Source organism: Anser anser (genome assembly GCF_964211835.1).
Source record: "Anser anser genome assembly, chromosome: 5".
Lineage (NCBI taxonomy): Eukaryota > Metazoa > Chordata > Aves > Anseriformes > Anatidae > Anser > Anser anser.
The window spans coordinates 29402162-29428608 of record NC_139725.1 but is presented as its reverse complement, the minus strand read 5'-3'; the positions used below and the strand labels follow the sequence as shown (position 1 = coordinate 29428608).

The window sequence follows — 26447 nt, the reverse complement described above, 5'->3', positions numbered from 1 at the left end:
TTCTGTAATAGCCAAAAGAGACCAAAATAGAGTCTAAGGTCAGCATAATTTGGGAGTGTAGATGGCTGACTGCTCTTTCCGTGTTGTGGTAGCAGGAAGGAACACCAAGAGAGCATCTTGCCTTACCTTGTTCCTTGCTACTACATACAACTAAGATGGTCCTCACACCGCTTGGGCCAATGGAAAAGATGCGAAAGAAATTCCATCCCAACTAGAGAGCTGGATAGATTTCAGAGCCTGTCAAGAGCAAGCAAAACAGCAAAACATTCTGAAGTTCAGATGGCAGATTCTTTGGGACAGTTTCCAAGCAAATTTATGTTCATTTCTTGGCTGAATCCAACTTTAAACAGAAATTAGAACAGTGAACATGGAGAGAAGTTTGTGATCAGCAGAAGCAAAACATCTGGGCTTTTGCCGGAGACAACTGAACTCCAGATGTTGTCAACATCACAATTCCAGGAGTGCCAATCGCTTTGCAAGCTGCCCTGAGAAAGGTCACGTCACTGAACTCTTGGTGACTGAATGGCTTTTGTATGGAGAACTCCTCTCCCAGGTGTGCAGTGCTTGCTGGAGTTCGGTGCAATTTGCTTTGTTACCAGATTAGGCAGAGGGGAAAAAGAGATCACAAGGAGATATTCTACTTTATGAGAGCAAGCTGGTCTCATAGATCCTGCATGAGTTGTGCTTGTGCTAATTCCTTTTGATACTTGCTGAACACATTCCTTGATACAAGATGCTGCCTCAAGCTGTCAGTAAGATAATGAAATATCGTTACAACAGCCTGGTCAGTTTATAGGAATGGCACTCGTTAATATAGATACAGTTTACAGATCAGAATCAATGACGACATTGACTTTATGTTTCCCTGGAGGACATTGTGCTACTGAGAGAAGTACTAACATGAGTTCATGTTAGAGCATGTCTTGCCAGCAAGTAGCATAGACAGAAGGAAAACATTTTAATCTCCTTTCAGGACAGAGGTCTTTCTCAGCCTTGGGTTGTAACAACTGAACTCCTTAGTTCCAGATCACTTCTTTTGCTTCTTAATCTTTGAGTCCCTGACACTGATAAAATGCTGATCATCAATTTTAGAAGCACTGTAACCCTCACACCATGTGTCATCTGTTTCCCTTCAGTGTTGCACACATAGACCCCATAGGCCGTGTTTGTGCATGTGACAGAGGAAGGAAAAAGAGAGGACACATGATCTGAGGGTTATAGTGAGACTACGTGCATCTGCTTTAGGACGCAATGGTATAGCACAAATGAATGCAGTGTGTTTGCATGACACGGAGGCACATGACTAAGCATACCACTGGACAGCTCTGTGAAGATGTCAGTGGAACGGATTCTCTTTTGTAAAAGCTGGTCTCCCTGCCAGATTTTTTTTTTTCAACTCTACAATTACTTCGCAATGTTAAAAGCTTCAGAGTGAAATCTGGTTTTTGACACCACATATACTAGGAAGGCTTAAGAATTGTCTGTTTACTATCTGAGGCAGAGTCAAAATGTGCCTCAGTGAGAAGCACTGCACTTTATATAATAAATTGATTGGAAAATGGGTTTCAGCAGTAGAATAATATAACTTGCATCCATTTGCCTCTCAAGAAGGGATGCACAAAAGAGTCTGTCACTTAATTCAGTAGAGTGTTCAGTGGGTCAGCCTGGGAACGTACTTATTGACAAAAGGGCACATTATGGCTTTAGAGCTTGTTGGAATGAAGCAGGCTTAAATATGAGTGTGTATACAAATTGTTTTATCTTATAAATTGCTGGTTGCTCTTTCTGATATACTCCAACCTGCAACAGCCTCTTGCTCAGAAATTAACCTAATCCGCACATGAACTGAGCTTCTTTACCTGCTTCATTGCTATCACAAACAGCTGTTTTCTGCCTATTTGCACTTCATGCACAACTTCAGTTACCCTTTTAATTTCATAACTACTGAAGTAAGTTCATGATGAATTCTAACAGTTGTTCACACAAGGCTGCACTGCCTACATTTAGTATGCATTATACTCAGAATTGAAGTTTAAAAAGATTTTGCATCAGCAAGCGAACAATAAAAAAACCAGAAAGCTATTTGAGCAGAGGAATGAATTTCTGCTAGACCTTTGACAGTAGATTCATTGGCTTCCAGCTGATCAGACAGACTTTCGGCTACTTGCTGGCTTTATTCTTGGGCAATCTGAAGACATTTGGGTAGTGCATTTTAAACCAACTGATTGTTTTCTCAGAGTCTACATAGGGGTCGGGAAAAAGGGGAGTATCTTTCTTGCTAATGTTAGCTAGACAATGGCAGCTTAACTGTAAAGCCCCCTAAAAGAGAATAAGCCTATTGTGTCCCCAGTGTGTTTCCCACATTTCAAAGGCCACTAAGTAGCACCAGCATCTTTGCCTCTGGGTTACTGAGAAGACAGACTCTTATGCTTATTAAATGATGGCTTTCCCTAATGATTTGAAACAAAAAAGGCACACACATAGGAAGCCAGAGATGTGCACATTTAAGGCTTCTCCTGCCACAAGGTCAAACACATGAAAAGACACAACAAAAAGTTTGGCCCTGAGATACCGGAGTGGACCCTCTCGCCCATCTCTCCCACACCAGCCCTTACCCTCTTTTCTACTGCGAGAGCCCCTGGTTCCAGCACAATTAGGCGCAGCACCAATGGCATTTCTGTTGCCTCTCCTTCCACTTGGCTTCACTGCTGAGAAAGAAGCTTGTTCGGCGGGGAGGCGGGCACCGCTGCCTGAATAGTCTCTGAAGCATTCATTATCTCCCGCCTAATTACATGGCCGACATAGTGTTGTTGTTGTGGGAACATTGCATCACATTAATCAGCAAGGGGATGTGCCAAGATGAAAGGGTCCCCTTGTGTCTGCTCTCTGCTGTGGAAAATGGGCAGGAGGGCGGGGGAAGGCACGGGGTATTTATCAAGTCCCAAGGGAGGGAAGGCACAGCGGGGGCACCCAAGCTCAGCCCAGCCCTGCCGCCATCTTCCCAGGCCAGCTCTGGTAGCACGCACGCTTTTTGTGGTCACGCATGGTGGAGGGCTGACAGCCTCGGAGCCTGAAATCCTTCACCACAGCAAACTATGAGCAAGGGCAGTGTTGCGGCCTGCTGCTCGGTTGCTCCTCCATAGCCTGTCCTGCCCTCAGCCCTGTCTGACCAGGAAGGGGAGCTCCTCTTTGAACAACCAACCCAGAGGGCTTCCACCCGCCCTCTGGGCTTCACGGAAAGTCACTGTCCCTTGAAACACCCTCCAGACACGCTTTTCTCCAACAGCCTGTGGGCCAAATGTTAAATAGTAGCTGCAACCGGCCTCACAGATCAAGGTCAAGCTAGTACCCAAAAGCAAAAGTTCAGTTTCTCAAAGCCTGCTGGTGAGAACCCCAGTTCGCCCACATGGTGTAATTTTTAAATGGACTCTTGAAATCTGAGAAGAGATCTCATTTCCTCCTATCTTTGTCCCATTTGCAAGACATTTAAAAGGCTTTGTAAGGCCTTGCATAGATGCTTCTGTGTGTTGGGGCTGGGGGAAGGGCTGAGGCATCTACACTGGGCTGTTTGGCACCCTGCAAAAGACCGGGTCTGACTGGAATACCAAGTGCCAGTCCTTGGCTGAGCTGTTCATTGCTGTGAGATGCAACAGCAGCACTCCGGAGAGAATGAGGAAAGGTGATGGAAAAATGAAGACATTACAAATGCAGTTCCTTCCATCCATTAGACTCTCACTTCTGATTCAATCGATTCAGATCAGCCCCCTTTAAAATCCTCCAAGGACTGGCACCAGTTCGGGCTCAGATCTCTTCCAGCTTCCCTTCCTGCAGGCCGCCCATCACGGCATTTCTGCACTTCGCTGTGCTGCAGGTTGGCTTCGGTTGTTTTGAATGTAAGCGTCTCGCTTCCAAACCCTATTGTTTTTGTAATGCATCTGGCTTATTAATGCAGGCTATTAAAGCCACTTTGGAAGCAGATTTACTGAGATGCAGATAAGTTTATCTGCCACAAAGTAGGTGTGAACACCAGTTCCTGCTAGTGACTGTTGCCAAGTCCTCCCACTGGTATCCCATGGTCTTTTGTGGACAATTGGGGCAGCCTGCTTATCTGCATGCCACCTGTTGTGCAGGAGTCACCCTGACCCAGTGCCACCTTTCTATTCAAATACTGGTGCCGCGTCAGGTGGTGTTCTTCAGATTTCAGCACACAGGGAGCATCACTTGTGTGGTGCTGGACGGTCCTGTGCTAAGAGACTTGACTTCATTGCCCTCTGGTGAGAGGAGTACATACAACAGGGTCTCTGAACAGGTTTTTTTCATGGAGATCAAATGGGACCTGCATTCTACATTACAAGTGGCAACCAAACCAAAGAAGGGCAAGCTTCCAAGATATCTTGTTGCATATAATGTAAACCAAGCTGCATGGAGCAGAACAGATTCTCTGTCCCTTGGGCACATATATCCTCCAAAAAAGCCAACTCTGAGAGCTGTCTATGCACTTGCTAGCTTTTCTCTGCTGCTCAGTCCTTGACAGACTGGGCTGCCTTACACACAGTGCCCTTGGTACTGTATTACTCTTCCCTCAAGCTGCCAGGACACTGGTGCTCTGGCCATCTCCTTCCCAACAGAGGCCCAGGAATTCAGCAGGATGGGGAGCAATTTGCCATGTCTGTGCTCACTGAGGGCTGGGCAAAGCCCATGGGAATGGAATCCCAACCCAAAGACAAAACACTGTTTTATCCCTGGTGGCATTAAGGTTATTATCTGAACAACAACTAGCTGTCCTTTTTGTCTCACTTTCGCCTGACAAAAGTGAAGCACCGAACTGAGATCGCTGCAATATATCCTGTGCTAAAACTGCCCAGTTTACATAGGAGAAAAAAAGCCTGAGAGATAACATAGTCAAAGAACTCTGGTCTCTAATCTACCAGATAGATAAAAAGACAGAAGCACGAGGAAGATGTCCTACAGCATGATACAGGAGAGATGATGACAGGGAAATGTGTCAGACTTTATAATTACTGCTAATGAGGTTAATCTAAGGGCAACTAATCCTGTGGGAGAACATGGTGTCTCGGGGATCAAGGTCTTCTCTGAAATACAGGAATGTTTTGCAGCCCTCGACCTCTAATGCCTCTCTCCTTCTGGGACACCCATGGTCCCCCAGCTCAGAAATGCCTCCTATTCTCTGAGCCACCCCAGCAATATGCAGTCAGAGATTCCTACCCCCTCCAAGGTGGTGGCTTATCTGTTGGCATCTTGCACCCCAAAGCGGAGAACGGGTTTGCCTCCTGCTTGCACTAGCTCCGGACTGCAGAGGCACAAGCCTGTGTGTGCACTGTAGTTTGTTTTGAAAAGTGCCTTCTGATTTGTTTTGCCACCACTGCCAGCTATTCCAAGTCTCCAGCTTTGTTCTGGCCCATCAGTCAAGGCATCATGAGGACCAAATGCAGATGTGCCCAATGAAGAGCTCCAGTAAGAGGTCTAGAGTAAAAACCTGCTCCGTTTCCATTTCCTTGTCCTTTTCATGGGCCCCTCTCACGGCCACACTTGTGACTACGCAACACTCCTGCAGCAACCTTTGTGGATTAATCACTGTACAAATCGTAGTGCTTCTTCCAGTTTTTGGGACTTAACTTTGAAGCCAGTCTTTTCCACAGGCACCAGAAAGGTGACAATACATAACAAACATGGGAATTCTTTGTTTTGGCACACCATTTCGTTGCTTCTGATGAGAAAAACTATCTCAAATATTGTCGATCCCAGCAGAGGGAAGGGAAATGGGGCAAGTGGCTGCTCCACCCAAAGCTCTCCAGTCCCCAAGTGGAAGTATCTCCAAAGGTCTCTGGGAAGGCCCCACTGAGGCACATCCGAAAAGCCCAGGACAGATCCCAAGCACAGGTACGTTCTGTTTCATTGCTTCACCCCACTCTTCATGTGACAGCTTTCTTTAAAATCCCACAGTACCTCTTTGTCATCTGGAAATATCATTTCTGGCTTGCTTTCTTCTTTTCTTGCTCTCTGATTTCCAAAGGACTCTTAACTGAGAACCTGTTTTCTCCCTTGCCTCTACACTTTTGTTAACTCCACTTTACATATTCTATTACAAAAAAAATAAAATAAGACTTCAACCAAAAAAAGGGCTAAAGTCATTTGACAGTAACTGCAGCATTAGTGCCTATCTCTCACTGGTGCCAAAGGTGAGAGGAATTTTAGTAATTCAATAGATAGATAAGATAGGAGAGATTATTTGATGTAGTATTTGGCTGTACCATCTTTCTGAAATACAGTGAGGCTAAAAGAATGCTAAAGGTTACACGATATGTTTCTTAAGGTAAATGAAGTAACTTTTTCTAAAGGGATACGTTCATTCCAGGTGCAATTATAATATTTTTAACACTTTGCTGAGAGTCACCCTTTAAAGGAAGTTCTTGTCCCACAGCTCTGCAGCGATTTTTAAGTGAGTACTTTCCCTCCCTCCACATCCCCACACTAACACCAAGAGTGCTCACAAGGAAATCCCAACAGGCAGACTGTTATTCAGGCCATTTCTGCATTTCTAAGGCTCATCGACCTTTCTTTTGTCAGATAAAAGCTTCCCATCTCTTTAAGCCCTTCATTCTTGCAATAGTCCCACAGAAAAGTTGACATCCTTGGCAAGGAGAGTGAAAAGCAGCTTGTCCGCCCTTCCCAATAGGCCAGGCTGGAGTTGTTTTAGCCTGTTTAAATCTCTCCCCTATTTATATGCTAATGTTCTGGTATCAGCAGAAAGTATAAACAGTGTTGTTTACAGCTCCCTATAGTCTGTGAGCACCAAGCTGCTAGGAGAATACAGTGTACTGGCCAAAGCGATGTATTTATTGACAATGAAAACGGCCACTTCTAAGACTCTGAGAAACAAAACCGAACTGTAAAAATGCAGTGTCAGCCAACAATATAACCGTACAGAGCAGGACTGGCAAAAAGCCATTAGCCAGGGGGTCAGTAATGGGCCCCGGGGAGCTAGGAGACTTCATATTTAACAGGGAGAGATCTGGGGAGACCTTCAGCACAGAGACCTCTGAGAAGAGAGCATCACGCTCCTTGGCAAGGCGGCTTACATGCTCCATTTGCTATTATTGCAGATTTTTGTTAGTGGATAATGGCTCATAGCTTGGCTCACAACTCTCCTGGATCCTGAAGTGAATTAAACTCTCCTAAGAAAAACAGCATGGTCTAAAGGAGCAAGCACAGGAATTCTTGAGTTCAGATCTTGGCACTCTATTTCGCTATGTGACTCTTTTCACCAGGAGAGCATTAGTTATTAAAAATAACAATAACAGCAAAACCAGGAAGCAGTGAGGATGTACATCAAAGATGTTTGTGCAGTGTCGAGCTCTCTGAAGACGTTAGACACCGAGCCTGTCTTTACATCAGTCAACAAAACGTTGCCCACTGTAATGGCACTCCCTGCTCAAACCGGGGGAAATACCTGCTTGCATCAGCAATGCCTTATCTCCCAGGAAATAAAGACTAAAAAGCCTTAAAAAATCCCATCTACCACAGTGTCTACTGTATGCAATTCTCTCATGAATACAATCACCAATGAAAGATGCTAGACTGGCTGACCTGGCAGTCTTTATAGAATGTTTTGTTTTTGTTTGTTTGTTTTTAACTGAAAGATTGAAAAAGGTTGTGACAAGGTTTAACTCTCGTTCTTCTACCACATACATGTGTGTGGAGGCACCTGGGTAGGACAATGTGAATTTGCTTGGCTGTTACTGGAGAACTATCCATACGCTCTAAATTAAAGGAAGCCACCTACTCAGCAACTTTGCATCGGCACTAAATTCATGAAAGGGTAAAATGCCAGAGGACCACTTGCGATGGCATTGTGCCTTGTCAGAGCAGCACAGTCACAAAACAAAGTTTGAGGTGCTGAACAATGAGAGTATTATATTGGCAAAGATGTGCTTTTCTTCCAGTGGGAATTCAGTCTCTAAGTGCATCAAGAGGATTTACAGCAACCTTTTGCTGTAATAACAAGATATAGGCCTACATGAAAATCCCATGTTTGGCTGTGGCACACCGGCTAAGGCTGCGCTGTCTCCTTCTTGCAGTGAGTTCCCAAAGAAGGAAATTGCTTATTTCTGCTACTACAGTATGTCTGAAATCAAGGAGTAGTCTGGTGGTGCCATGCCAAATTTTCCAATGCATAAAGTTTCTCTGTCTCCCAAGTTAAAGTGATCTGCATGTGGTCTTGCACATATTACTTACATCATCTTTTTAAGAAACTTAATCCATCCAGTTTCAAGCTTTGAAGTTTTTCTGTACAATGTAAAAGGGTTAAGTCTACCCAGACTGCGTCAGGTGCCCTGCACGCATTACACCGCGTATTTTGTGGGATTACAAGTGCTTATCAACTGTGCAAATAAACCAGTCCAGTGTATTTATTCCACTCGAGATTGTCTGAAACTGGTTCATTTCTAATAACTGTCAGCTAAACCACTAAGCCAGGTGGGGATGATTCTTGCTGGAGCCGTTTTGAGCTCTAACAGCAGTTTCTAAATCTCCTTCCATTACTTATTATTAATTACTGTTTGTTAAGCACCAGCAGTGCAATCAGTGCTAGGTAAAAGTCAAATAAAGGCAGCCCCCGTACCAAGGGGTTAACCTTTAAGCACAAGGCATATCAATTAAGATCACAGTATGAACAGCGAGAGACGCCTTGAATCTGAAGCCAGGAGCCGGGATTTCAGTGATTGTATTTCTGGCGTCTGTGTCTGTAAGAGGATGAAAAGGCACAGAAGTGTTTTGGGGTAGGTGGGGGTTTCAGTCAAATTGAAAACTGACGCACCTAAAACTGAGAGAGAGAACTGCAGATGCACTTCTTAGATATGTGTCTACAGAAATATTAATAAAGAAAAGGCTAGAATGTAGTCTTACATAATTCATTGCTGCTGGGACACGGGCCGGGAGGGAAGAATGGAAAAAACAGTCCATAAAGATGCCAATAGTTTCTAAGCAGAAACATCTGTTGAAGTCTTAAAAACGGCCAGGCCTGCAGCAAGCTCAGCAACAGGAAAGCCTGTAGTTGATCACCCCTACCCTCATCAGTCCCATGCGCCCCTGCCCCTGGGATCCGCTCGGAGCTTGGAAGATAACTGACACCATGAATCAAGCCCGGCTCCTTTCTTCAAGGGGAAAGGGGAGGAACAGAGGGCCAGGATGGGCGTCCGAGGAAGACGAATGATTATTTGGAATGGAGGTATTCAGGAAGAGTTACAAAAGAGTAAGGGAACACGCAAAGGGAGACCTAGTGGCTTATCCACTCTGCCCCAAAGGGGCCAGTGCTTGGAATTTCCATTGCTCTGTCCAGTTTAATTTTAAATGTCTCAAAGCAAAAGGCCTTGCTCCCCTCGGGAGGCTATTGCAAAATCCCACAAATCATCTGTGTCTTTTACATGACTGCCCCTTCCTTTGTGATAGTTCATTTAATTTTCTTTGTTTTCTCTTGATACTCAGCACTGCCCCTAGACATATCAGTTCCAAACAGCAATTTCTTCTTCCTGAAAACATTTTTCTCCCTTCTCCCGTCTTCTCTCAAGAAAAGAGCTATCTTAAAAATATCTGTGGAAGTTATTATTTTGTACACCTCTGCAGGATCTGCGTCTGCCTGCGGGAAGGGAGCATGGTTCTGTTGGATCTTACAAGGCTCTGTGAAATGGGGACCACAGCTGCTGTATTACAAGAGCAGTATAAATTGGCAGAAGTTCTTATAAAGCAAGAGTTTGGAGCCTTCCCTTCCCAGTTGCTGATCATTTCAGATGCCAATTTTGGCAAACTGCTTACTAGGTCATGTTAAAGCTTCTTTAAGTATATAAAACTTTAACCACCAAGAAAGCCAGACTTCAATCAACAACAATGAAAAGTTTAACTACCAATCTCTGGGTAGGAGATTCCACTTTTCTTTCAAATCCAAAACTCAAACAGCCTACATTATCCGTGGGATTGGGCAGCAACCTAGCAGTAAATTTCTGAGTTTATAAAGGATCCTCTTTTAGAGTTAGTGGTGACTGAAGAATCATGAGAACTGTATTTCACTTCTCAAAAAAGGTAATATTCGAGTGCTTGGGATTTCAAAAGTATTTACCCTGCACTTCTGAAAATCTAAGCAGAAGCCTTCCCCTCCCTTGAAGTAATCTCTAACATTTTCCTGTTTTTCCATGTAAAGAGAAAATAGCTTTTCTATGTAAAGCTAGACCAAAGGGTCAACATATGACTTCGATTGGAACTCTTGCTGTGATGTTAACCGTGCAGTCCACAAACAGCATAACAATAACACAAGGGAGCAGAGCGGGAGCAAGCAGAGTAGTAGTTAAAGTCATCAGATGCTCAAAAACAAACTCTGCAGTTTCCACTATTCATCAGTTTTCGGATTTTGACCTAAGTCTGCACTCAAATTGGCACTTTGTGATTTGCTTCCTGGCCCAAATGCCCAGAGTCCTCAGCGCTGAACATCAAAGAAAAAGCTTGCTGCTTGAGTGGCTCCCTTCCAGCCTGCCTGGCTCTCTGCTCTTCCCCATCTTTTGCTTTTTTCATTAGATAGGCAGCTTTGGATAATAAACTATAAACTTTGCAAAGCTTTGGGGATCCATTTATCAACTTTTGTAAGACTTTTTCCACCTTGACACTTTTGCTTTCTGGCTATTTCTAGAAACACTGGATCGGGGAGGACTTCCTGATAGTGACCTTGTTTATGTTTTCGGTTACGGAGCTAGTTATCCTTACTTCAATGTCAGCAGTGGTACAAATAACATTACTACAAGTAGAGGTACTAGACCTAGGTTTTCATGTCACGCAGTTCAAAATGACTGACCAAAAGGCCTTATCAGCAGCTTGGCTTCCCTTTCAGGTGTAGAGCAAAGTTTTCACACTGCGTGTGAGGCACCGGATGACTTCAAAGAACGAGAAACACAAAAAGGATTAGGGAGCTTCTTGCTTCCCGCTATTGCTCCTGCAGATTTGTAGCCAGTCTCAACCAGCTGCCTACATCCAGTCTGGGCTCACGAAGCCCCAGTTCCCTGCAGGTCCTCTGGCAGCACACAGGAAGGGAACGGTCTCCAACAATGCAGGAGTAAAGGGAACTTTTAACTCAATGTTAAGCCTCTTAAAATATGAGCTGAGGTTCCTCTGAGATTTTATTAAATCTGCCAGCCTGTGAAATACTGCCCAGTGGATCAAAGACACAATGCGCCCTTTCTTAGTTTGTGTTCAGCTCTTCATGGATCTCCAAAGGGCAGTAGGGCTGCAATGTCTCGTTAGGTCAGTCATTAAATACAAGGAACCCAAAAATTCACCAGAGACCAAGAGTCAGGATGGGACTCTGCCATCCCTTCGGGAGCACGATGTCTGACCCTTTTAATTCATCTTCACTCCCTTCTCCTCCCAGTACACTGAGAACCACTCACTGCCGCTGATGTATAAAACCCTGCCACAACAAATACTAAAAAGGGCAGCTCCATGCTGGCATTGATCCTGCCTTCATCTCACTGCATTCATTGTCCATGAGAACAGAGGCAGGATTAGAAGGGGGTTTAGAGTGCAACCAGGCAGTAAGATTAATAACTGCTCTTGGGTTCATTCATGATCAATTGAGTGTGTGTGAATCTGCAGAGGACCTTCTTTAAACAATCAGTAGGGATAGTAGGGGCAGTTGTGGGACCAGAAATCCAGCAAAGCACGTTTCAGTTACACAGCATTTCTTGTAGGAAGGAATTACACGTTTTGCTATCTCTAAGTCTGCAAATATGGCTCTGCTTGTGTAGATCTGCTGGTATTTACCCCCAGATCCATTATATACCCTATATTCCCCAGAAAGTCCACTGACTCCAAGGGGCACACAGTCAAGCCTTACATGAAGGAAAGTTTGCTATCAGGAATGCTTCCAGGTACACGCTCGAAATGTGTCAGCTACTTTTTAAACAAATTAAACACCTTAAAGCCTACAGAATAATGCATTTCACCAGATTTATCCCAGCTTCATCTCCTACAAGTAAATACAGATAAATCACATGATCTGGTTCCTTTTCCTGCAGGGTTAAGCATTTCCTTTATGAATTCTTGTATATGCAAATACAAGATACAGCATGCACAGAGGTCACAGAGGTGACTATTAACTGGGTTTTCTGTGAACCACCACGCTGGTAAGACCTGGCTGCTCAACGTTCAGGAGTTGCTCATGTGAAAATGAAAAGTGCAGCCACATGTGAATCAAAACTGTTTGGCCATGTTGTCCATTGATCACCTAATTCTGTTAACATCACAAATCAAAGTATTTTTGCAGGACTTTGACTGAAGAGTGACCCAGGTGCACATGAATGGGGAGTGCTTCTGGCCACCACTCTGCTGGGAGCGAACTCACGTGGAAAAGGCACGTGCTGGGCTCTGATTTAAGAATATATAGCATCATATAATGTTTATCTCCAGAAATGCCCGTATTTTGCACGTGTGTCTCGCTTTTTATTCTGAAAAACATCAAAATAAAGAACAAGCTACACCTAAAGGAATGCCGACATCCACTACTGAGATGGTGCTGAGGGTAGCAGTTGGCCTCCCTAAACGGTACTACAGAACAACTTTGGAAAAAGGTGAAAAATGAGTTTCCCTATGTAATGGTCAACAATATCTCATAGGCATGTCAGTGCAGCCCTGGAATGCCTAGAGCCAGGCTTCAAAAATGTGGAGCCCTCCAGGCATTTTGCTTGGCCTGACAAAGGACAGGAGGGAGGGCACATGATCGCTCTGCCCCTACTGCACTCTAACATGTCCTGTACCATATCCTGCAGGACCAGAATTCGTACTTGAAATAATGGAGCATTACCTGAATAGACATCCCACAGTCTGCACACAGCAGCTGGCCCTATTCCTACGCATTTAGAAATTGGCCATCCCTATTTAATTGAAACAGCAGGAGAATTTATGGAAGCAAAATTTAATTCCCCTAACTGATAATTGAAAGATTAACTTCTGAAGGGAATGCCTTGAGATTTTTAATGACCACACACGATCAGGACCTTGGTTTAATATCTCAGCTATCCATATAATGCTGACTAAAACAGTGCTGAGGGTAGCAAAAAAGGGGAAAAAAAGATGGAAAAAAAAAAAAGACATATAGGCCTGTGCCACCCAAAATGCAGTGTAAAGAGGTCAGTGTAGTAGCCCCCAAAAATCTGTCTGTCCAAGGAACTTCTTATTGATTAGCAATTTATACTGGCATTAGTGAGAAGGAGTCCAGGAAAAACAGAGCTGCTACAGTGTGTTTTAAATCAAAACAAAACAAAAAATCCCACAAAACGCCCACATGCTCTTGTTTTCATTAAGCCAAGTGCCAGTGGCTTCTGCAGACCTCAACCAAGATCGTTAATGTTCTGACTTGGACTACCTTTATGGGACCACCATATGAGACGCTCATATTCACTCTCCGCAGTAATTTTAAATTCTGTTTCCAATTCGTGCTAACCTCTTACCTCCCCCAAAACATTCATGAAAAATACACACTGGCACTGAAGGGAGAATGCAGCCCTTCCCATTTAACATGACACACTGGGGCAAGGGATAGGGGTAAGCAGAAGCAGGCTGTGCAGTGAGGCTGGATCGACTGGCCCAAGGTAGCTCAGCAATGTCTGCGTGTTGCTTTATCATTGCAGGGCTATAGGACTTGATCAGATTATTTTGAATTAGACCTTGTTAAATGCTGCTGAAACACAAACCTCTTTGGCCGCCTTAGCCCAGAGCAGATGATGGAAATCTCCTTTTTTGCTGATATGAAGCTGCTCTGCTTTGGGTTGGAGGCACAGCAGCCGGAGCAACAAGGAGGACAGCAGGTAAGCAGAGTGCATCAGTCTGCCAGGCTGTCACACCAGCACTAAATTCACTTAAAAAAACAACCGAGAGAGACAGCTGGTAACGTACCTAAGAATGCTGATACTTCTGAGAAGGGGAGCGAGACACGGGTCATTTGTAAAAATAGCAGAAACCCTGTCTGTAACTTCAGCAACGTTCAACTTTTGTATTTAAAAGGGTCCTCGGAGGCTGCGGCTTTCGTGCCCATACCCCAGCTCCCAGGGAGCCTGGGAAAATAAGCTCATTGTGTCGGAAGGCCTTGAAAGGGAAAGGCGGCTTGCGGGAGGACGGGAGGAGGGGAAGAGCGAGAGCCCAGCTTGAAAACGCATGGAGTGAACTAGAAAACAAACACGTACCTACCCCGGCACGCACACAGGCCCTTAAACTCTGCCTGAACTCCGAAATCTGAGACCAAGTTGGTTTGGGAGCCACTGCTCACTTTTCTTCTTCTTCTCCCCCACCTCCTTTTTTTTTTTTTTTAAAGTCATCGTTTTGTTTTCAATTACCTCCTCCTTTGTAAGGAGGAAAAGAAAAATCAGCAAAGTTTTGTGCGCGCGCGTGTGCGTGTCTCGCAGGCAGCTCAGGAAGAGCGAGCTGTCAAAAGCCCAGCCCAGTGTCTGGCTTTCTTGGTCCTGGTGAGGATTTTATAAATATTTGGGAGGTTGCACGGGGCGGGGGGGCTGCGGGAGGGCGGCTCGATAACTTTTGGGCCCACACAGCACACAAGTTTTGAAAGCCTGCTTTTCATTAGCATCGCCTAGCAACCCGCTCATCTGCTGCAAATCTCATCACGCCCCAGCAAAGCATCCACGGCATGCTAATCTTTTCATTTAATAGAAAAGCTGCTGTAATCTTTCTTCCTTTTCCTTTCTAAAAGAGCAGACAATAATAACGATAAAAAAAAAGACTCCGGCCCTGCTCCTCCTGCTGCCCCGCACCCCCACCGGTGCTTTCGCCGACCCAGCGCTGCGCCGCGTTCCCATGGCCGACCTATGTGTGTGTGTGTCCTGCCTGATACGTACCAGCTGCGAAGGCGAGCTTGGGTCAGTTTTTGCTTTTGGTGTCAGGCGTGCTGGGAAGGGCGGGAGGAGAGGGGGAGTATTTTTCTGGCTCTGTGCTGAGAAAGGAAGGAGGAAGGCAGGGATACGGCACTCGCAGTCAGAGCGGCTTAAAGGCAATCGCTGGCTGCGGATCCTGTAACCGAAGCCTCCCCAGCAGGCAGGAGAGAACTGGTTTGTTCTGGTGTGCGTGCGTGCATGCGTGTGCATGTTTCGGTGTGGTGCACAAGCCCGAGCTCTCCCTGCATCCACAGGAGGAGGGCGAGTGGTGCTCCCCAGCCGACGAATTCCTCGCCCGAGCAGCTGCACGGTGAGCCCAGCGCTGGAATCTCCCCGGGCCTTGCCTGTCCTTTCACTCTGAAAATATCACGCCTAAGGGGAGGGGAAGTGGTTTGGACAAAATAAGATTTGACCTGAGCATCTGCCCAGAACTGAAACCAAGCGTCTGCCTCCCAGAATTGTTGGCTTTCGATAAAGCTCAGATCATTTCTCTTGCCACCTGCCCATCTTCAAGCATGTCTGCGCTTTACGGGCCCACCCGGAAGCACCAATCTGTCGTGAAACAGGCCATGCGTACAGCTCCTCAGCTGGACTCTGAAAACCTGCAGAAAAGCACATTTTCAGCTATCCAGGCCCATTTTTACAGATAAGCATTCCAATAAACAAGGTCTGTGTTACCCTGCCCTGTGCTCTTCTGCCAGTCTCTTTCCCCCCTTTATTTCTCTTTTTGTCTCTGTATTTCTTCTACCTTTTTCATACTTTCAAATATGTCTTCTCCTCTCCACTCAAAAAGAAGAAAAGTCCTCAAAAGTGCAATTGTGGGGGTGCCCCCCCCCTCTGCTTAGCACCCTGTCCTATTTCCTGAAGCTCTGAACCTTGACCACCACCACACCCACACGTGACGATGGACAGCAGGCTCCCTCACAAAGAAAGATGTTTCCTTTTCCCCTCTCCAGCATAATGCTGGAAGCATTCCCATTAGTGAGGTGCTATAAAGATGACTGCAAGATCACAAGGCCCTAAAGCAAAGATTAAGTCACTTTGGGCAATAACGTTGTTGTCACACCTAGGGAAATGACAATGGGGCCATTGTGTAACAGATCAGGTAGAGATACTACAAATTTCCTAAGAAACCCAGATTAAAACTGGAGCAATATGATGCCTGGGAAGCAGTAAATGTTATGTAAAGTTGGAAAAGATACTGATATTGTGGAAAAAGTCACAATGCTTTACGTTCTTAAGGGATATCAGGGTGAACAACTTATTTTCATCCCTACTCTTACATATATAGCCCCAGTAACAAAACCTCGGAGAGCCCAGCCGAAAGGATGGCTGTAGGGCCAGGGGAAAGGACTCTGAGGAAGTTCAACCAATCTCAGCAACATCCTCTGGCAACAACTTCAAAAGGTTTCATGGAGCAGAGCGCCCACAAGCAGATGAAATGAGACCCTTCATGCACCATTTACTGCACTTGACAGGGAAGAATTGCCAGGTTTCAGAAAACACAGCCACCTCCTTTCTCTTCTCTTCTAAACAACTCCGGTGCTACCAGCTTCAGCTCTCTGTGCTGCAAACGTTTTCAGAGCCGTCAGTCAGGTGAAAACCCCGTTCCCTATGCACACACTGGGCTTGAAACCATTATGGGCTGGCTCTGCTCCCACAGCCAGCTGGAGACAGAGGTGCTTCAAATGTGTTCTACGGGAAAGGAAATACAAACCCCACCTTCGGTGGTTTTTAATTAAAAAAAAAAATCTCAAGCCTCATTGGTTCTCAGGAAAACATGGAGTTGGCTCGTGTTTAAAGTGATAGTGTGGAAATAAAATTAGTGTTTTAACAAATTCCCTTCCCTCTGTTACCAGGACTGCTAACAAAAGGGCTGTTCACTGTAAAAATAAGATTTTCTGGTCACTGGAAGGCAGGTATTTTGGGCTTAAAAGACGAGTGAATTCAGTTATGAATTGACTCGTCTTGCTAGGAACTCACACCTATCTTTTTACAGTCCTGCATTTCTTTGAAATCAATTCCGGGCTATTCCAGGGACAGTCAGCTCTGTTAGGCTGGATAACAAACAGATAGCAAAGTAATTGCGCCAGATGGCAGAGAGCAAGTGAGGAATTGAATGCCACTTATCCAAATGGTAGATCATTTGCTGACAACTATCATCTCTATAGAGATAGAGGAGGATATATTCTTGTGAGTGGAAAATAAACTGGAACGGAAACAAGGTTCCTTGGTTGGGGTGCAAACTGAGATAATGTTAATTTTTCTGTAGTGTCCCATTGAACAGAAATTAAATACGTGACATGTCTCAGTTTAGTCTTCGGTGAACTTACATGCAGGTTTCTAATACGCCGGCCTAGCTGACATTCTTCTTAGTAGCATGAGCCGAGAAGCCCAAAACTGAATGAACATCCTTCAGGCCCTCAGAGGACAGGAAAGGACTTAAAAGCTTAAAAAACATACTATTTTTTATTTCTGTCAACATAAAGGTAGGGAAACATGACTGCAAGCTCCTCTTATTAACACTGAATTGAAGTGTGTGGATACACCTTCCTCACAACCTCTACTGGAGAAAAAATTCTTAGAGCAGCAGCAAATCATCTGTAATGTTCTGTGCTGGGAAAGGCTCAGGGATAAGCAAACAACAGGGCCTTATATGCATCAACCTTTTTAAAAAACAAATTGTAACAGCTTCACTGTACAATTTATTCTGCTTGATAGTAGTCATGTTCCTGCAGTATTGGTAAAATGACAGCTTCCAGTGAACAACACACAGAAGACATTCACATCACTGGACAAGGCTGAGAAATACAAGCTTTCACGGTGTTCTGCAGTTCAAAGAGAGGAAAGTTTGTCATATTGGCAGAATATTAGCTGGGGGAAAGAAAACGTGTGAAGGCAGTTAAATAAGGTTACACAGGTGCTGCTACTTCAGACTGTGGAAAAGAAATAAATTGTAATACATGTGAAAGAAAATAATCTCCCTAACGCTCGAGTCTCCATACTGCAGGGATAAAACCACAAGCCTGCTTTAGGAGTGTTGCCCTCCTCGAACCAGCCAAACATCACACTGACATTCTTTAGTGACTTGTGGTTTGGGGAGACGGCCATATGCAAAACTGAGGGCTGCGCAGTTCTTAGAACTAGGAACTATTTGTGTATGTTCTGGTAAACTTGGAGATGCAATCAAGCCAAAGAAAATTTTACAGGCTAATAGATCTCCGTCTCATGATAAATTTTATAGTCTCCTAAGACGATTTTATCATTTCAGGCCACTCCTCACCCCTTGCAAATCAACAGAGAGTTTCCAGTTTTAGTGGGAAGATGAGAAGGGTTTAAATGCTGCCAATATCAAAACACAGCATTTCAGACTAGCTGGAATTTGGAGCAAGTAAGACTTCTGTGATTGCTAGAAATAGGTCAAACTCAAATTACATCCGAGAGTACTGCAAAACTTTAAAGAAACTCAGGGAAAGAAATAAATGAAGTTATTACACTACTAAAAAAAAAAAAGCCCTTACCTTGAGCTAATTTATACTGAAGTAGATACAATTTTACCAAAGGGATTTTTAAAATTTAAATTGTTAGGTAGGAAGAATTATTGCCTTATGGCTTACCAAAAGTCCTCTTTGCTCTGGATTGAACTACTATTTCTTTTTTTTTTTTTTTTCTTTAAAGAGAATTCATACAGGAGATACCCTTAATGTTTCCACAGACTGAGCCTATCAGTGAAAAGATATCAAGAGTTGGACTCGTTACTAAACATGGTATTTTTTAAAAAAATGGCTTTACTAACTTCTAGTTGTATTAAACAGGAAAAAAAAATAAAAACATCAAAATACCAGGTTTTAGTTTATCGTTGTCAGACACTTCTAAATATAAACTGGCAAATTGCGTCACCCCTCGACATTCCACCACAGGAAAACGCTGATATTTTTAGGGTTCGGGTAGCTTTAGATATAAGATGCACACTTTTAACTGCCTGCACAAGTAGCAGCCATGCTGTTCTTTCTAAAGGCAAGAGGGGGTTGAAGCAAGTATCTTGTCAGCCAACTGCTATGTAACAGCGAAACAATGAGATTTAAAAACCCCAGTGTAAACGCAAGGCCTGGAGATGAGCCCCTTTAAGCTCCATCTCCCTGCGTTTTTCTCCTCCTTATCTCAGCCCTTATCTTAAACCTCATCACAGCTGTCACCTGGCCCATCAGTGCCCTGGTTCCACTCCTTGCTGCATCCCATTCTTGTTCCTTCAAGATGCCCAGAGGATTACTGTGAATGGGGAATACCATTCAACTTCAAATTTCCAAATACTGCCTACCAGTGACTCAGCAGTTCCCAAAGGCTAGGAAAAGGTGTTGCAAAAGAACATGGATTCATCTTGTTCTGGAGCATGCTTAGAGTATCATTGGATAAATTTTCATATGAAAATAAAAATTTTCCCTTTTTTTCCTCTTAATATCCCATCCATCATTCGTTCAGTAATGTGCAATCTGTACTCCAATAATGGAGGAAGTAGGGCTTCTTAAAAAAATAGAACTGCTTTAATCACAGGTCAGACAACGTGTTTATTCCCAGCAACACTTGAAGCTATCAAAAAGAAACTTTCCATCTAAAACATCCAGAAGCAAGTCTCTTATATAAATATTTCTGGCCCAAATGCTATGGTAAGTTATAATTAGTTGAAAACAAGATTTTGTAATGGAAAGCATGAGACAACTGCAACAACCATAGTCTGACTAGTTCTGCCTGCCTTTGCATCGACGATGCAGTGACAGCAATTCCCAGTGGCAGAACAAGCAAACACATCCAAAAGGACTCCTTAACAGATCGCTTAGGACACATCAATATATCCAGATGCTCCCAGCTGCCTGAATAACAGGGGCAATTCCATGCCTATCTCTGCGCTGGTATTAACTCATGGGTGTCCTCTGGAGGTCACTGCCTGGGCTTTCATGTGGTTACGACGCCTTTGTGGTAAATCCTTTCTGGTTTTGCAGGTGTAGAGATATGTGTCTTACAAACACAGCTTTCTCCTAAATTCTCAGCTCCCTCCTTTTGCCAGCAATTACTCAGTAAGTGGAGAAAATATAGCAAAAACAAACCAGGATTGCCTGGTTCAAAGCTTTCTCATTCTGTTCTACCTGAAGATTAGTGCTGATAAAAAGTAATAAGCCCTAAGGATGCTAGGATCAGGAGTTCTCTAACTACAAAACACACATCACGGATGAGCAGCAGCACAAGCTTCCCCCGTCTGCCAGTACGTGGCCACTGAATTCTCAAGCAGAGGAAGGCTGAGGACAAGAAAAGTCCATGGCCTCTGACCATGCAGTCTGGGACTTCTCTGCTGACCCCACCACCAAAGCTTCCAGTCCTGACCGTCATCTTTCTGTAGTTAACTGCAAGGAGGACCGCCGACTCTTTTCAGAAAGACTAAAGATGCTTCAACCAGTTTTAGCTGGCTGGCCTAAAAAAATCCCAGAGGATTGTTTTTCAGCCAGTTTAAGCCAGTTCCTGCAACTATTCAGGTCAGGAAAGTGCAAGTGCCAGTGTGAGGAAAGGAGAGGGGAGCACACAGCTGGGAGCTGAACAAGCAGGAGCACAGCAAACCGATCAGTATAAATTGCCATGGAGATGAACACTAGCAAAATGCAAGAAGAAAAAATTTGCAAAGAGACACTTTGCAAATCTACTGAGTTAGCTCATGAGCTCCTACGTGTTCGTTCCATAATGCTAAAGCACTTTTTCAGATATTTGTAAGAGATCTTCCCTGCTTACAACAGAGGCAGCTGGGCCCTGCTCCACTCATTTCCACCGAAGGCAGTGGAAAGAAATCATGCTGCTTTTGAGCAGCAGTGGCAATCAAGGCAAGAAAAACAAAACACAACCAACAAACAAAAGAACAATGAAACTAAAATACAGCCATGCAAAAGTAGTCCAGAAGTACAATTACAGACAGCAAACTACCGTGAGAGAAGTGGTAAATGGAGTCACTTTGGGTTTTGTACTGAAACCTGCTCTGTTGAACATCCTGCACTAACTGGAAAGTGGAAATGATTTACAGTAGGCAAATTTCCTGGTGTGTGACAGCTTGAATGCTGGCATAGTCACGGATATAAGTCGATGCTCCCCGGTTTGTAAATTAAATAAGCTTTGAATTCTTTACGAATCGGCAAAGTGTGCATGAGCTGGTCAAAGGCAACCTGGCGTGTACGTAAGGTAGCCTATGGCCAGACGCTGTCTGTGCAAACAGCTGTCTTAGTCTGAGATGTGACTGCCCTCCAGCTGCTGTACCTGCCACCCTGCTGAAGGCTGCCGTCGCCCCAGCTGTCGGCAGAGCACTCGCTGTGAGCGCTCCTAATCCACTTCAGGCGGGATTTGTCATGTCAGTGTAAACGAGTGGTTTGAGCTCGTGCACCTTTCCCCTGCAGGAAACATAGTGGGGAACGCACACACGAACCCCTTCCACGGTCGGAGGTGGCCAAGAGAGGTCACTGGTCAGTAACCGGGCTGAGTACTGCTCCCAGCTGGCTCCGGAGGAAGGGGGCTGCCCAGAGTTTGTGACTGCTTTCTTGTTTACATCTGGAAATTGCATGGGTTTAAGCAAATGTACAGTTTATATCCAGTTCTCTTAAACTACTGTAAACCCTTGTGTAAGCACTTACTGAAATTTAGCTTAAGCATGGGCGTGGCACGAGTTTCACTAAATCTGTTAAACTGATTTAAATTAAACGGGTGGGATTTCTGTGTGTTAACAAATCCTTTGCAACTCCAGGAGGGCAAATTCTCCCATTATGCACATACCCACGCAGGAGTAAACACGCACACAGCAAGAGTAAATCACATCAGAATTTGGCTCTGCTCTAAGCCTAGACCAAGCTTTAAATGGTAACAGATCCCAAGTGACAAATAACAGCAAACCTTGTATTCCTTTACTATTATTCCCAGGGCAAACACACTACCTCAAATGCAGGGAATATGAAGCTTTCCATCCTCACCATCCCTGCACCTATTTTCCTCAGGCTCAGAGACAAGCTTTGAGAAGTGTGCAAGAACCTTGGTCTCCCAGTACTTCAAAGGGTAGAAGCTCGATATCCTGCCTGCTCCAAAGAATGGAGCAGAGCTGGCTTTGGCTATGGGGGAGGAGAAAGGAAGTGCTTGTAAGCCTTGAATACAACCAGCACATACAGTAGGTCTGATTCTTGTCCTATCAGCCTTGACGCAATGTGTCCTTTTCCTCCAGCTACTTGAGATAAACAGGAAAGAAAAAAAAAATCAGTGCTGGAAAAAATACAAACCAGTTAGGAAAGAAAACGTTATTGTCAAGTGTTCTAATGGCGATTTCAAACAATAGCGAGTACAGTATGTCATATGAAAAACATTGCTACGGTAGCCAATCATACAAAAACTAGAAAAAAAGAGACTGTAAAAAAAAACTCACACTACAAGAATAGTTAGTGATTACAAAAAATGCATTAAGTCTCTACAAACAGCTTCTAAGTAACAAAGCCTGCAAAGTGGTAATATTCTTGCACCCATTTTTCTGACTGGGAAAGTACTTTACAGACAGTTTAAGAGGTTTGCTGTGGTTTGCAGAACAATCCCATTTTGTACCTGAGTGGCTGCCTAGCAAAGCCTTGAATTGCACTACCTTCCTCTAACCATTAAACCATACCAAGAAGAATTCTTTGATTAATGCCTTCGTACACAAAAACAGGTGAAAACTGGTTATAGAGTGGAAGTAATCTGTTTTGGCAGTCAATGCTACTTCCAGGAGCCAAGTCAACTTTCTGGTGTGAATGTAGTAGACTTCATACCACTGAAAGGGCTCATTCTACAGCTGAAGACTATAAAACATATCATTTCACAATGATGTTTGTACCTCTGGAGCAGAAATCCCTACTGAAAATATAGACAGGTTATGAGAGCAGACCTCACTTATACATTTTGTATTTATAAGTTTTGTTTATAAATACATTGGATATAGTAAGCCAAACCAGTAATGAAGGGCACAGCTTCGCATAAACCAGTGCAACTCAGTGACGTGATGAGAAATGCCTGAATTGGTTTCATCTTTTATTAATGGGCTTTTATCATTTGTAGCACGGACATGAGGGGACTTGAAGAGACCCATTCATCTGCTCAGTTAATTTAACAAATCTCTTTTACACTATGGAGTATGATACACTGTCACAAATAATTAGCAGAAATATGGAAATTGACATTTTCCAAACTCTCCAAATGCTATATCCCACACATTTTCAAGAAGTATTTCAGAATTATCTACTGGCTGAAAGCATTTACTTATGTTATCCAGTCACTCAACAAGTGCAAAGCTGAGCAGACATGAGAACTAAGGCGTTCCTAGTGTCCATCAACATCTTCTACCCATTAGACTGTGCTGCTTATTCTCATTCTCAAAGACATAATTGTGATTAATTGTGATTAAGAATGGGTGATTATTTTTATCAGATTAACCCATTAAAAAACACCCTATTCACTGAACTGAATGCAATGGGTTTCTATTCCAGTTCTTAAAGAATGTTGGTTCATATCAAAAAAGCAACAACCACAACCAACCGACAAACACACAAAAATCCCCACCACCCTTGTTAAAACTGCCATTAAATGAGTCTCTTGAAGTGTTGTGGACAGACTCTACCATGCAGAGAGTACTCTCCAATCCAGCCCTCCAACAGGAAGGATTTTAACACGTTATTAAAGCAAAGAGAAGAAAGCTGCTCCCAGGACATCCTGGAGGAACACACGCCCACACTGCTGCTGCAGAGCATGCACTGCTGCTCAGGTCGTGTGGCCCCAGCTCTCCAAGAATGGAGTCCCTCTTCTCCCAGTGCTGCTGTACCTGTCCCAGGTGTGCTCTGCCACTGCCTGGGGTTGTTTTTTCCTTTGTCCATTCACAAGTCAAACCAACACTTGTATTTTCCTCACACTGTACAGCCAGTTGGACTTCTGCTGGACTACTTGGCTCTTTCCGTATAGCAGGGCACGATAGCTGGATTTACCTACTTGCTGCCTCCTACGGAGGTTTTTTTCTTGTACCTCTCACCCTGCTTCTGCTTTCTTTCCTTAAACCCAGCTGACAGCACTACTGTTCTGGGCTGTGCCCTTTGGTTGCGGGGTTGTCCACCCTGTTCCCAAGAGGAAGCCCCTGCCCTAAAATGCAGGTCAAGTAAGTTAGCACTTCTGTGAACTAAGCATTCTCTTTGAAAACTATTTGAGAAAAAGAACTTGTTCACCAAAGAACAGAAGAAAAGAAAGGTTTATAGCTCCTAACAGAAAGCGCTTGCTTGAACGTAAAGCAATGTATTGGGAATGTATTGGTACGGTCAGTTCAGGCTCAGGAGAGCCAGCAGCAAGAATACCAGCCTGCAGGCTTCACTTTCTGTTAATGAAGTGGTTTTTACAAGAGAATTGTTATCACATTATTAGGAAAAAAAACAAAAACAACACAACAAAATACTTCCAGAAAAAAGCAGCATACTATTTTATGCATCTGAACACTCTTCCTCTCACACTCCCACGCAAAAGCACAGGCTGTGACTCCACACTAAACCTTGCTTTCCATCATAAATCAATCTGAGGGAAGAGATGATTCTCTAGCTGCTCTTTATTAATTACTTTAACTAAAGTTATATGTTAAAATATCCACCGATTTTCTAAGCAAACAAACAAACAAAAAAGTAAAAATCAAAGCTGAAACCTATGAATTTTGACCATTATGGGAATTTTTGCTTCTCTTCTCTTGAAAATAACATGACCCATAGCCCATTTTTCAGGCCAGATTTCAATCCTCTCCAGCCAGCTGTCAGGAAACCACAGAAGGTGCTTGAAAGAGCACAAGAAATGGCTGGTTCTAATCTGAAGGAAAAAAAAAAAGTTGAGGAACAAGGCAGCTACTTGTGGCAGAATGTTATTTTTTCTTCAGTCTCTGCCTGCATATTTTCACAACATGTGTACTCTGTTACCCCGTCACTTCCCTCTTTTCCTTGGGTAAATATCTCTGCTTTGGAATAAAAGAAGGCCCAGGGGTGCTACTTGTAAGGGCTGCACTCGCCTTGATATGTTGTTTTTGAACTGAACGCATACAATGGCCACATTTCAAACTTGGACCTTTGCCATTATAGATGTTGCTTTTAGTTTAACCTTCTCAGATGATGGGGAGGGGGGAGGCTGGAGGTAAGGAGGAGGCTGTGAGTGGGGTCATACACTCCATCTTTTACCAGATGTGGGATCTCATGGGAGCCGCGCATGATGGCCCACACAGACCCCTCTAAGCACACAACATAACAGAGAGGGGAATGCAATCTAACCCACTCCAAGTACCAAGAGTTTGCAAAATCAAATACAAACTGCAGAAAAAAATGGATGACTAGGCCATACTTTCACCACCTAGCTGCTTATATATATATATATATGTATATTAAAAAAAGGTAGGATCAATACTTTATTTTGTAAAGAAATAATTTGTTTCCAACTTATTGATGAGGAAGGGAGTCAACTCACAGGAGCTCTTTCCCACCTTCTCCTTGCAAAATGCATGCCCTGTTAAATGCCGTGCATGGTAACACTGTGTTTCATACACGTAATGCAGCCTGCCATTTGCAACCCAACAGCGGGACTGGACTAGATTAGACATCTGTTCCATAGAAGAAATAGATACAGAATTGTGATTTCGGAAATTCTGGATTTAACTGGCTCCAGTACTAACTCATGCTCAAATACTAACCCAGTTTAGGACACCAGGTAAGATACACTTTTCAATGTCATTCTCATGCATTAAATGGCAATGTGGCAACAGGTAGGGGAAGGACAACAGTTGGCAACGGGCTCACCCTGTGCAGGTACATCCCACACTACTTCCAAGTGGCATCTGAATGAAGCTTGAACCCCTGAAAGCTGCCGTGTGCGCTGAGCAACTCAGAGCTGGGAGCAGCTGCCAGTGGGGCTGAGGGTGGTATTCAAGCAAGATGAATTTGGGAATAAAGTCTTGAGCAGATCCTGAAAGGTGTTAGGAAGGTTCAGGAGGAGTTGAGAATTCTCTGCGCTACACAGTATTAAGTCCTGCTTTGCAAATATTTGGGAGTGTGTATTTTACATGAATTGGCCTACGTAAATTAATAATATATCTAACCTCATTTGATCTCAAACCCAACAACAGATCACCCAAAGAGTCATGATTAAATGCTTGGTCTTTGTCAACCTGCTCTTCATCCCTGATCTCTCCGATTATGCTAATCTGATCCCTTCTCCTTTTTCCAAAAATAATGCAGTTACCAAGATTTTCTCTTCCCCATCATTACATCATCATTTCTTTCCCTGAATGCCCCCTTTTTATTCATTCTTTTCTCCTTGATCTCCTTCGTACCCGTTACTAACCCTACCTTTCTTTTCTCTCCCTACTTACTGACACACCTTGGGGCCACCCGGCCCTCAGCTCCACAGCTCAGAGGAGTGACCAACCACTTGTACAGAGCAGAGATAACTTAC

The 26447-nt window shown here is 43.9% G+C and overlaps 1 protein-coding gene and 1 long non-coding RNA gene across 7 annotated transcripts in view; one reads left to right on the top strand and one right to left on the bottom strand.

The window, feature by feature from the left end:
• Window positions 1-26447, bottom strand: part of RAD51B (RAD51 paralog B) — a 382679-nt gene that overhangs the window by 61766 nt on the left and 294466 nt on the right. Inside the window, exon 11 of one of the 6 annotated variants that reach the window (XR_014584708.1) lies at window positions 127-237. The exons of the other annotated variants lie outside the window; for them this stretch is intronic. The gene's annotated coding sequence lies outside the window, so the exon portion shown is untranslated. The remainder of the gene's footprint in view (window positions 1-126; window positions 238-26447) is intronic. 6 annotated transcript variants of the gene reach the window in all.
• Window positions 2616-19571, top strand: LOC310899847. The gene is made up of 3 exons (XR_014584711.1): window positions 2616-13865; window positions 14762-14927; window positions 15197-19571. It is a non-coding gene; the product is annotated as an uncharacterized lncRNA (long non-coding RNA).